The following is a 12,677-nucleotide window of genomic DNA, read 5'->3' on the forward strand; positions in this document are numbered from 1 at the left end:
ATTCAACATTTAGATATATATGGAATCTAGAAAAATGGTACTGATGAACCTAGTGGCAGGGTAGGAATAGAGATGCAGGCATAGAGAATGGACATGAGGGGAGGGGGAGGAAAAGGGAAGGGAACACTTGAGGGAGGGGAAGCTGGGACATAGTGAGAGTAGCATTGACACATACACACTACCAAATGTAAAATAGATGGTTAGTGGGAAGCTACTACAGAGCACAGGGAGATCAGCTTAATGCTTTGTGAAGAGCTAAAGGAGTAGGATAGGGAGGTTGGGAGAGAGGCTCAAGAGGGAGGGCATATGGGGATATATGTATACATATAGCTGATTCACTTTGTTGTACAGCAGAAACTAACACAATACTGTAAAGCAATTATACTCCAATAAAGATTTCTCTTAAATGGCATGACAAAAACAATTTAGGATCTATTTCTCTGAGAAATGCCATTGGAATTTTTTTTTAAGCTCTTTATTGGAATGTAATTGCTTTACACTCTTCTACCAGCTTTTCAGGTATGACAAAGTGAATCAGCTGTATTTATACATATATCCCCATATCCCACCTTTCCCACGACTCCCTCCTGGTCCTGGCCCTCTAAGGCACCACCCATCAACGAGTTGATCTCCCTTTGTTATACAGCAACTTCCCACTAGCTATCTATTTTACAGTTGGTAGTGTGTATATGTCTATGCTACTCTCTCACTTCGTCCCAGCGCCACTGGAATTTTAATCAGCATTGCATTGAATCTGCAGATTGCTTTGGGGAATATGGACATTTTAACAATATTGATTCTTCCAATCCATGAGCATGGAATATCTTCCCCTTTATTTGTGTGTTCTTCAATATTTTTCATCAATGTTTTATAATTTTCAGTGTACAGGCCTGTTACCTCCTTGGCTAAATTTATTCCTATGTATTTTCTTTTGATAAAATTGTAAATGGGATTATTTTCTTAATTTCTCTCTCTGATAGTTTGTTGGAAGTGAATAGAGATACAAGAAATTTTTGTATATTGATTTTGTACCCTGCAACTTTACTTAATTGGCTTATTAGTTCTAATAATGTTTTGCTGTAGTCTTCAGGGTTTCCTATGTATAAAATCACATCATTCACAGAAATGACAGTTTTACTTCTTTCTTTCCAATTTTGATGATTTTATTTCTTTTCCTGGCTTAATTGCTCTGGCTAGGACTTCCAGTACTACGTTGAAAAAAGTGGTGAGATTAGGCATCCTGGTCTTGTTCCTGATCTTATAGAAAAATTTTCAGTTTTTCACTGTTGAGTATGATGTTAACTGTGGGCTTATAATATGGCCTTTCATATGCTGAGGTACATTTTCTCTATATCTACTTCATTGAGAGTTTCTATCATAAATGGATGTTGAATTTTCTCAGATAATTTTTCTGCATCTATTGAGATGATCATATGATTTTTATTCTTCATTTTGTTAATGTGGCTTATCACATTGATTGATTTGTGGATGTTAAACCATCCTTACGTCCCTGGAATAAATCCCACTTGATCTCGGTGTATAATGCTTTTAATGTATTGACGAATTGGTTTGCTAATATTTTGTTGAGAACTTTTGCATCTAAGTTTATCAGAGATATTAGCCTGTAATTTTCATTTTTTGTGGTGTCCTTGTCTGGTTTTGGTATAAGGTAGTGCTGACCTAATAAAATAAGTCTGGAAGAATTCCCGTTTTTTCAATTTTTGGAAGAGTTTGAGAAAGGTATTAAATCTTTTGACTGTTTGGTAGAATTTACAGTGAAGCCATCTGGTCCTGGACTTGTGTTTTTCAGGAGATTTTTTTTTTTATAAATTTATTTATTTATTAATTTTATTGGCTGTGTTGGGTCTTCATTGCTGCACATGGGTTTTCTCTAGTTGCGGTGAGCGGGGGCTGCTCTTCATTGTGGTGCGCGGGCTTCTCATTGTAGTGGTCTCTCTTGTTGCAGAGCACAGGCTCTAGGTGCGTGGACTTCAGTAGTTGTGGCACATGGGCTCAATAGTTGTGGCTTATGGGCTCTAGAGCGCAGGCTCAATAGTTGTGGCTCACGGGCTTAGTTGCTCTGCAGCACATGGTATCTTCCTGGGTCAGGGTTCAAACCCATGTCCCCTGCATTGGCAGGTGAATTCTTACCCACTGTACCACCTAGGAAGCCCCTTTCAGGAGATTTTTGATTACTGATTCAATCTCCTCACTAGGAATCAATCTATTCAGATTTCCTATTTTCCTTTATGATTCACTCATGGAAGATTGTATGTTTCTTAAAGTTTATCCATTTCTTCTAGGTTGTCCAATTTGTTGGCATATAATTGTTCATAGTAGTCTTTTATAATCCTTTGCATTTCTGTGGTATCATTTGTAATTTCTCCTCTTTCACTTCTGATTTTATTTATTTGAGCCCTCTTTTTTTCTTGATAAGTCTAGCTAATGGTTTGTCAATTTTGTTTATCTTTTCAATGAACCATCTCTTAGTTTCATTGGTCTTTTCTATGTCTTTTTAGTCTCTATTTTAATAATTTTTACTCTGATCTTTTTATTTCCTTCCTTTTACTAATTTGGGCTCTATTTGTTCTTCTTTTTCTAGTTTCTTGAGATGTAAAGTTAGATTGTTTATTTGAGATATTTCTTGTTTCTTAAGGAAGGTCATTATTGCTATGAACTCCTTTTGCTGCATTCCATAGATTTTTGGCATGTTGTATTTACATATTCATTTGTCTCAAGGTACTTTTTTATTTCTCCTTTGATTTATTGTTGACTCATTAGTTACTCAGTAGCATGTTGTTTTATCTCCACATATTTGTGACTTTTCTAGTTTTCTTCTTGTAATTGAAGTCTGGTTTCATACCATTGTGTTCAGAAAATATGCTTAATATTATTTCAATCTTCTTAAGTTAACTGAGACTTGTGTTTTGGTCTCACATATGATCTATCCTGGAGGATTTTCCACGTGCATCCAAGAAAAGTGTTTTTTGCTGCTTTTGGATTGAATGTTATATATATATATATAAAACTTTACACCTCAAGAAACTAGAAAAAGAAGAACAAATAGAGCCCAAATTAGTAAAAGGAAGGAAATAATCCATATATATATATATGGTCCATTTGTTCTAATGTGTTATTTAAGGCCAATATTTTCTTATTGATTTTTCTGTCTGGATGATCCATTCATTGATGTAAGTCCCCTACTATGATTGTATTGCTGTCGATTTCTCCCTCTAGGTCTATTAAATTTGCTTTATATATTTAGGTGTTCTTATTTTGGGTGCGTAAATATTTACAAATGTTATATCTTCTTTTTGCATTGACTCTCACCCTCTTTATCATTATGTAATACACCTCTTTGTCTTTTATTACAGTCTTTGTTTAAAAGTCTATTTTGTTTGATATGAGTATAGCTATCCCAGCTTTATTTTGATTTCCCTTTGCCTAGAAAATCTTTTTGCATCCCTTCACTTTCAGTCTGTGTGTATACTTACATGTAAAGTGAGTTTCTTATAGGCAGCATATATATAGGTCTTGTTTTTATCCATTCAGCCACTCTCTGTCTTTTGATTGGAAAATTTAGTCCATTTATATTTAAAGTAATTATTGGTAGGTATGTACTTATTGCCATTTTGTTCATTGTTCTCTGGATGTTTTATAGTTCCTCTCTATTCCTTTCTTCTTCTCTTGCTTTCTATCCTTGTGGTTTGGTGACTTTAGTTTTATGTTTAGATTCTTTTCTCATTAACTTTTGTGAATCTACCATAGGTTTTTGCTTTGTGGTTACCATGAAGCTCACATATACCAGCACATACATACATATATATGTATACATACATACATGTATGTATATATATGTATATATAGTTGATAGTAACTTTAGTTTGAACATATTCTAAAACTCTACATTTTTACTTTTCTCCCCACATTTTATGTTTTTATTTATTTATTTATTTATTTATTTTATTGGCTGTGTTGGGTCTTTGTTGCTGCACAGGGGCTTTCTCTAGTTGTGGTGAGCAGGGGCTACTCTTCATTGTGGTGTATGGGCTCCTCATTGTGGTGGCCAGGCTCCTCATTGTAGTGGCCTCTCTTGTTGCAGATCATGGGCTCTAGGCACATGGGTTTCAGTAGTTGTGGCACATGGGCTCAATAGTTGTGGCTCACAGATTCTAGAGCACAGGCTCAATAGTTGTGGTGCACAGGCTTTGTTGCTCTGTGGCATGTGGTATCTTCCTGGGGCAGGGATTGAACCTGTGTCCCCTGCATTGGCAGGTGGATTCTTAACCACTGTGCCACCTAGGAAGTCCCCACATTTTATGTTTTAAATGTCACATTTTATATTTTTAAATTTTGTGTATGTATATCCCTTAACTAATTATTATACTTTTAGTTATTTTGACTACTTTTGTCTTTTAACCTTTAAACTAGCTTTAGAAGTGATGAATTCACTACCTTTACTATATATTTACTTTAAAAGTGAGATTTATACTTTCATATGTTTTCTTGTTACTAACTACTTGCCTTTCTTTTCAGCTTAAAGAAGTCACTATAACATTTCTTATAAGGCCCATTTAGTGGTGATGAATTCCTTTAACTTTTACTATTCTGGGAAACTCAGTTTCCCCTTCAGTTCTGAATGATAACCTTGCTGTGTAAGAATTCTTGGTTGATGAAAAATAGATAGCTAGTGGGAAGCTGCTGCATAACACAGGGAGATCAACTCAATGCTGGGTGATGACCTAGAGGGGTGGGATAGGGATAGTGGGAAGGAGGCTCAAGAGGGAGGGGATATGGGGATATATGTATAAATGCAGCTGATTCACTTTGTTGTACAGCAGAAACTGGCATAACAGTGTAAAGCAATTATACTCCAATAAAGAGCTAACAAAAAAAAAAAAGAATTCTTGGTTGGAATTTTTTTCCTTTCAGCACTTTGAATATATCATGTCACTCTTTTCTGGCCTGCAAAGTCTCTGCTGAAAAGTATTCTTATATTCTTTTATATATGTATTCTATATATAAGTATGCTTATATTCTTCTGGGTATTCCCTTTTACATAGCAGGCTGTTTTTCTCTTACTGCTTTTAAGATTCTCTTTTTAACTTTTGACAGTTTTGTTATGTATTGGTGTGGGTCTCTTTGGATCTATCTTATTTGGAACTGTTTGGGCTATCTGGATCTGGATGTCTGTTTCTTACCCCAGGTTAGGGAATTTTCAGTTATTGTTTCTTCAAGTAAGTTTTTTGCCCCTTTTTCTCTCTCCTTCTGGACCCCTATAATGTGAATATTATTCTTCTTAATATTGTCCTATAGGCCCCATAAGCTATCTTCACTTTTTGAATTTTTTTTTGCTGATCTGTTTGGATGAGTTTCACTGCCTTGTCTTCTAGATCAGTTATTCATTCTTTGCTTCATCTAGTCTGTTGTTGAAAACTTCTAGTGTATTTTTCAGTTCAATTATTATATTCTTTATATCTGTCATTTCTGCTTGGTACTTATATTTTTTATATCTTTGCTGAAGTTTTCACTATGCTCATCCATTTTTCTCCCAAGGTTAGTCAGCATCTTTGTGTATTACTTTAAACACATTATCAGGTAAATTACTTATATCTGTTTCATTAAGGTTTTCTTCTGAGCTTTTATCTTGTCCTTTCTTTTGGGATGTTTTCCTCTATTTTCTCATTTTTCTTTATTCTCTGTGTTTGTTTCTCTGTTTTAGGTGAAACAACTACCTCTCCCTGTCTTGAAGGGGTGGCCATGTGTAGGAGATGAATGTTATTTTTCAACATTGCTCTACCTCTTGATTGGTCCCAGTTGTTGAGGGTGTGACAAGACTTGTTAGTGTTCCAAAGGGAAGGTCCTCAGTTAGCACCTAATTTCAAGCTGATTGGAAGCCAGACCCTCAGGCAGCAACTTTTAAGGTATGCAAATATATACAGTCATATGGGACTGCAATTGTAAGCCTTTCTGGCCTCCAGACCAGGCAATCTGGAGGTGTCCCTGGACAGCAGTTGCAAAAATCAGGGCTCCAGGCTAGTGTAAAAGCTCCTTTCTGGGAAGTACCAGTGATCTGTAGCGAGGCTGACAAAGAATGCTGAGATTTTGTCCCCCCAGCTATGTTTCCTGAGAGCATTCCTGCAGCTTCTAGATGTGTGGGAAACCTGAAGCCTGCCCCTCAGGATAAAGCTCCAGGACAAGTAAATAGACCTTTATACAAGAAGACTGGGGTGTGTGTTTCAGTCGGCTGTCTGTGCAATACCCCAGAGGGTGGTAGCCTGCCAAGAACTGTCTTCTGTGATTGTTCAAGTCCAAGGGGACGCAGGAATGCAGGCCCCTCTGGCCACCAGAGCCAGGCAGTCAAGGACTGCTCCCCAGTGTGTGTTGCACATGCCCACTGGCTTTAGCAAGGCCGCTGGAGAGAGGGAAAACCATGAGTACTGCTAGTGCTAAGCAAATAGGGGGAGAGTGCAAAAAAGGGTGACCGGCAGCCCCTTTGTTCCCAGAGAGAGTCCCAGCAGGCCCCTGCCCCTTCAGCAAACACTTGAAGTTTAGCATATGAATCTCCTTGACATAAGTTTTAGAAACTTTTCAAACTGCTGCTTTTGCACTGGGCCCCAGACAAGAGAGTCTTCACACAAGTCCTTTAGGAGCAGTATCTCAGTTCCCTACAGCAGTTTGGGTCTCCTGGATGCAAGCTGCCCTGATTTTCACAGCCAGACAATTTGGGGCATTGTCTCTTTGGTCAGGTCCCAAGGGTTGGTGTGCCTGGTGTGTGCTCCTCAGGGAGAACCTCCCAATTTGTGAGATCCCTCTCGATGGTAGGTTGCTGTGCTGGAGATGGGGTTTTTGGTGAGACTGTGTCTTTCCTTCCCATCTCAATGTGGCCCTTTTATGGCTTGTTGTGAGGAGCTATTCAGCTAGCTTTCAGGTCTTTTTCAGAGGGAACAGTTCCCTATGTAACTGTAGATTCGGTGTGTTTGTGGAAGGAGGTGAGTTCAGGATCTCCCTATGTCACCATCTTGCTCTGCCCCTCCTCCACAACTCCATCTTCAATTATAGTCAAAATCTGTTTGGCTCCTCTGCCTCTCTTTTCACTAAGAACCCCATTTTAACTTCTGACAGCCTTTGTTTTGCTTGAAAAGTATTGCAAAGTCTGAGTCCTTGCTTAATTCACTTATACCCCAAGTCTGGCTGACAGGCGGCTTGTGTTTCATAGGACGGCTATAGAGAAGGGCAGTGGTAAAACAGACCAGCAAAATCTTTCTATACCTGCAGTTCAGCCATTGCTTTCACAAAGTAGGCATTACTCGCTTCTTCACAAGTGAAGGAAGGCGCTCCCATTTTGGGTCCATCTGTCTCATGCCACACTGTGCTAAGCACCTTAAATGTATTACCTTATTTCAGTCACCCAGAATTCCTGTGATGAAAATACCACTGTCCTGATAATTTCCTTTTCCACTTAGAAGACCAGGGATTTAGCTAGAGGACCATTTGATCCCAAATATCATATGAATATATGTAAAGTAATTGGTTCCTTAAACCTGATAAAATATCCAATAAAATACAACACTTTTATTTTTTTTTCAATATAACCATATTTCAATATTGCACTTGAAAGCAATATAAGCAATGTTTCAAACAGCAGAAGGATTTAACTAGCACATGGAAAATCCTGCAAGCTTAGTGTTAGTTCATTTATTTGTATTCCCTTTTAACAACAGCATGCTATGAAAAAACTTAGCATACCATCATAGCCATTTCAAAGGGAAAACTTTACTTTTGCATGGTGTCTGGCTGTGTAAACTACTGATAAAAAGAACACAGTATTCAGCCATGCCTACAACACTTTTAAAAGAAAAGCAGAAACAATTTCCCAAGCCTAACACTTCAGTGGAACTGAATTTACTGTTGAATTTAGGGAAAGAATTGTCTTACAACTAGTACTATTTTGGAGATAGCTCAGATGAAGATTAAGACAGCAGGTTGCTTCTCTTTTCTCTTTTGAGAGCTCCCCAGGAAGAGTTATTTTCTGATGAGCTCCTGTATGGGGTGGGATAGTGAGTCATTGCTGTACAATAAGACCAGCTGGGCTTGCAGTAGCAATGGGGGAACAGCATTGCTAGAATCTTCTTTAGAATGCAAAAAGTCAATCACACCCAGCCTCTCCCCCCAACACTCCCCACTCTTCTCTGTTGAGTAACAAAGATATTGCTTCAGCACATTCCAGATGTCAATCCTTCTGCCTGGGGAAGTCACCTCAACTTTTATCTCAAGCATCACAAAGCATTGTCCTCCAGAAGGCTTTCCCTGCCTCCCTTGAATTTGACTTCTCCTCTTTCTCTTCTACTCCCCAACTCCACATCTGCCTCATCAGGGCAGCTGCCTCCATATATTGAAATCTCCGGTCTGCATGTTTACTTCTCACTAGATATCAAACCTTCTGAATGTACACATTACTTTTCAGCTTGGCATGCCCATGGCTTTATTGAGTCATTTTGCATGTTTTGGGAATGAATGACACTCACCTGAACTCATTCTGAGGTCTATAAACCTTTGTTTAAGCAATAAAAATGAAAGACAAAAGGGCAAAAATGTTACCCTTAGTGATTTGATTTTTAATTGGACTATGGAATTCTAGAATGCTGACAGAACTTTGTGCTTTGAGGCCTCAGGTTTCTCATCTGTAAAATATGAATTGAAATGATGAACTTTCAGTGATGTTGCCAATAGCTAGAAATAGCTGAGCCAGGGGTTGATCCTCTCATCTCAATCTAGTCTAGTTTTCTTTATATCACAGGTACTACTAATGGAGTCTTCCTAGTCTAGCCTTGACTTTGTAGCCAAAATCTTAGCAATGTGAATTTTAGGAAGGCCGTTGAGTCCTAAATCTCAATTTCAACAATTCTTATTGATTTTTGTTTGAAAGAAATTATCACCGGGAACATTACAATTCAGATACGAAATACTGTCAGTTAATGAAGACGTAGATTATGTGATACTGGAAATAATGAAAGGAAAACTCTTTTCTTTTCTTTTCTTTTTTCTTTCTTCCTTCTTCCCTTCCTTCCTTCCTTCCTTTCTTTCTTTCTTTTTCTTTCTTTCTTTCTTTCTTTCTTTCTTTCTTTCTTTCTTTCTTTCTTTCTTTTCTCTTCCTTTCTTCTTTTCTTCCTTTCTTCCTTTCTCTCTTTCTTTCACAAACTGTGGCTATCTGTGCTCCAAAATACTCCTGAAGTGCAAAATAATATCAGTGAACAAATGTCCACAATAGCCTGAATATAACCTTCAAAATTTACATTTTGTGTTAGCAAAGGAAATATATGTGGTCTTAAGAAGAGTCAAGTTATTGACGATTAGATTCAATATGTTGTGTGATAGGTAAAATAATGAATTCTACTTATAAACCTAATCATAAAGAACAAAAAAATGCATTACAAAAGCAAAATCATTGGGTGTCAGTGGAATTTCTTTAGGCCCAATTTTGTCTTGCAGGTAGCAGGAAGAAAAATGTAACTTCAGAGCATATTATAACCAATTCAAAGGAAAGACTTCCTTGGATGTAAAATCAAAGTATCTTATCAATTAGAAGACATTGTAACTATCTCAACTTCAGGCAGATGGACAGAATTTGTATAGTACACAGCTGTCTTTACATTGCCTTTTTTGTTACTATAAAGTACAGTAAAAGAGACTGATCCCTGCAGGAATGAGATATGTTCTTTTTTTGTTGAGGAGAGTTGCACTTTCATGATTTCCCACAAAACAGCTGCAAAAATACCTACAGTAGGGCATCTGGAATTCTTAAAAGTGACTTGAGGATTTGTGGCTAATGAAACATTGTGAAATAACACTCACCATGTTGTAAAAAAATACCCTTAGCCTTTTATTAGCATTCTTTAAGACAAAAATAAAAGGTGCCCTAAGCATATTAGCCCAGCTTGATTAGAAGAAAATACTAAAGTGACAAAGACATCATATAAATAGATACCTTGCCAGAAACAGATCTTGACATGGTAAGACATTTCAATCTCCTTTAACAGTTATGAAGAACAGTGTGGTAAAATCCCACCATGACGGCTGTAGCTTAAGTGTTTGATCAGATTCTGGAGTATCATCAGTAATAACTTACATGTTCTTTAAAAATGTGGTTTCCTGTTGAGACCGACCAATGTTCCCAGAAAAAAAAAAAAAAAAGGAATTCTCTTAAAGATGTTTTTCATTTTTACCTCTCACAAAACAGGACTATCAAAATGAAAGCAATGGCCTTTCCATGAGACTTGGGTCAAATAAACCATGTATTGTTCCATCTTAAAATGAAACATCTGGCTGACTTAAGAAGAAAACGAGCTTAATTACTTCTGAGTATCTAGCAGAGAGAGGTTAACTTCAAAATCTATATGTCTTTCCAAGGTGGACATGGAAGGAAAAGGAAAAACTATGAAGTTATTTTTGACTCAGGAAAGTAGATCTGGAGTTAATTTAGTGAACACAAATTACCACTGACATGGGAAGAAATAATTTATTCTCCTGGTGAGTCTTTTTATATGAGTGGGCAGCGTGGGGCTGTCAGCAGGGCAAAGGCATTTGGATGGATTTAAAAATAATTTAAATCCAAGTCCAAAATCCTATAAGATATGTAGGACATCATATGAAGATGTGTGACTCCTTGAAGAAGTCTCATTTCTAAATTGAAGCATGAGGGTGAAACTATGAGATATAAATTCAGGTGAAGGAGAGCTTACAGCTGGGAGATAAACAGATTGAGGGACAGCAAATCCTAATGTGTTGGTTAACAAATTCTTCTCTTTTAGCCTCATTTTTGTTTTTTTCTGGGTCCTCAACCTGACAGTCTCTACTCACCAGAGTATTTGTGGATGTCTACCTGGAGCTCCTTCCTCAGCTCTGTGTGCACCTCCTGATGGCTCCCTCCTTTGTGAACCCTGGATTCCTTTGCTGACAGTCACTACCAGGCATAATCCACTTGGAAGAGTGTGGTCCTTTCTCTGCCGGAACCATGGGACATGGATGGGTTAGGACATTGATTTGATACCTGTCCACACTTCCCCCACAATTTCCCATTTCCTCTTCTCCACTTGGACATCACTTAAGACTGAAGGGGTGATCAGATTTTCCTGAAGGTATAGAGGAAGGAGCTTCAAGGCAATTACATCCTGGAAAAGAAAAACTTATAACTGTACTCTCAATGCATTTTCTCCGATAGTTCTAGGGAAAAGCACTCATAATTGCAAGGAAAAGCATCTTCACAAAGGCTCTCCTTGGGGACACACTCAAGTTATTAACCTTGGCCCCCCGGCTTGCACCTCACTCAACCATTTCTTCTTCCAGTCTCTATGGTGTGAAACTCCACACACTTTTTGGGAAAACCCAGTCCTCCTCAAAGTCTCCTGCTAGGGTCTGTCCTCTTCTCCACCCAGCACTATATTTCCTCCAGTTTAGAATGCTCTCTGGAAAGAAAGGGGCACTAGGAGGGAACCCTGATTGCTGGTCTTTGGAATTTTAAATCTTGTAGATTACAGCCCTCTAGCCATTAGCCCTCTTCACATGATGCAGCCACCGATGAGTGCAACACACATATTGGCACGTGTCACGAGGACATACTTTAAATCTCAGAGATAGCATCACTTAAACTTATAAGGAGGAAGAGGAATAATTACCAGACTGCCTCATGATTTGCAAAACTGCCTCTCTCACAATGGAGTTACACTTCCTTGTGTCACACAGAGCACTGTTACTGACACCCGTGAGTCCCCAACAACTTCCTCCTCTACTCTTCTCTCCGCCATCTACCGGGAATGACCATATAGCTTTGGTTAAATCACTCCTTCAACTCCACACATTTTTATCACCCACTGTGAAGTTGCCAAATAACTCAAATTCTTATCCAAGGATCATCAAGGTTGGCCCCTTTCTGGGGTAAGAAAGTTGTAGTAACACCAGAAATTATTTTGTTGATGAAGATTCCATATCCAGTTATCATTCATCTAATTAGAGAAGTTAAAAATTTGAAAATCTATGGTAACTCAAAGGAAGCACAGGAGCTCTGTTCTAAAGACCAAATGCAAGAGGCGCTGAAAAGAACAGCACGTTTGCAACAACGCTTCAGGCAACCTCCATGTTTCTGCAGATTGACGTGATCAACCTCATTGTTCAGCATATTCTGCGACTCGGGCAAGTGCCGTCTTCAGTTCTGTCACTCCTTCCCTCTTTCCTGGAGGAGGCAAGTGTGTAAGTAGTAGCAGTAATAGAAGGAGTAGTAAAAGTAACAGTAGATGTGTGGGCTGGGGTGGGGAGGGAGTGGGTGTGCACAGGAAAGAGCCACCAAGTGCTTTTCAGGGCAAAATGGCTTAGAAAAGGCAAATATTGTGTGGAACCAAGAATGAATACAGATCTATAGATCCGGGACTTAAGCAAACTTGTCAGTGTTGTTGGCTCTTTGTGTCTTCCCGTGGATCAGGTTGTACAACAAATCATTTGCTCAGTGATCCCACAAAATTGGGGAATCAGAAAGTCACTCATACTATCTACAGTTTCTCACTGTAACTTCTTGGGGTCATACTTCTGCATCTATTTTTTAAACTGTGTCGGCAGGGAAGAGGGAGTGGGAAAGGGTATCTGAGAACTTTGACCCAGGTGGAAGGAAAGAAGGTTGGAGTGAG

The 12,677-nt window shown here is 38.4% G+C and overlaps 1 non-coding gene across 1 annotated transcript; it reads right to left on the reverse strand.

The window, feature by feature from the left end:
* Positions 1–7,700: 7,700 nt before the first annotated feature.
* LOC130847235 (small nucleolar RNA SNORA15) lies at positions 7,701–7,840 on the reverse strand. The gene has a single exon (XR_009052019.1). It is a non-coding gene; the product is annotated as a small nucleolar RNA SNORA15 (small nucleolar RNA).
* Positions 7,841–12,677: the final 4,837 nt, after the last annotated feature.

This window comes from Hippopotamus amphibius, chromosome 2, assembly GCF_030028045.1.
Source record: "Hippopotamus amphibius kiboko isolate mHipAmp2 chromosome 2, mHipAmp2.hap2, whole genome shotgun sequence".
NCBI lineage: Eukaryota > Metazoa > Chordata > Mammalia > Artiodactyla > Hippopotamidae > Hippopotamus > Hippopotamus amphibius.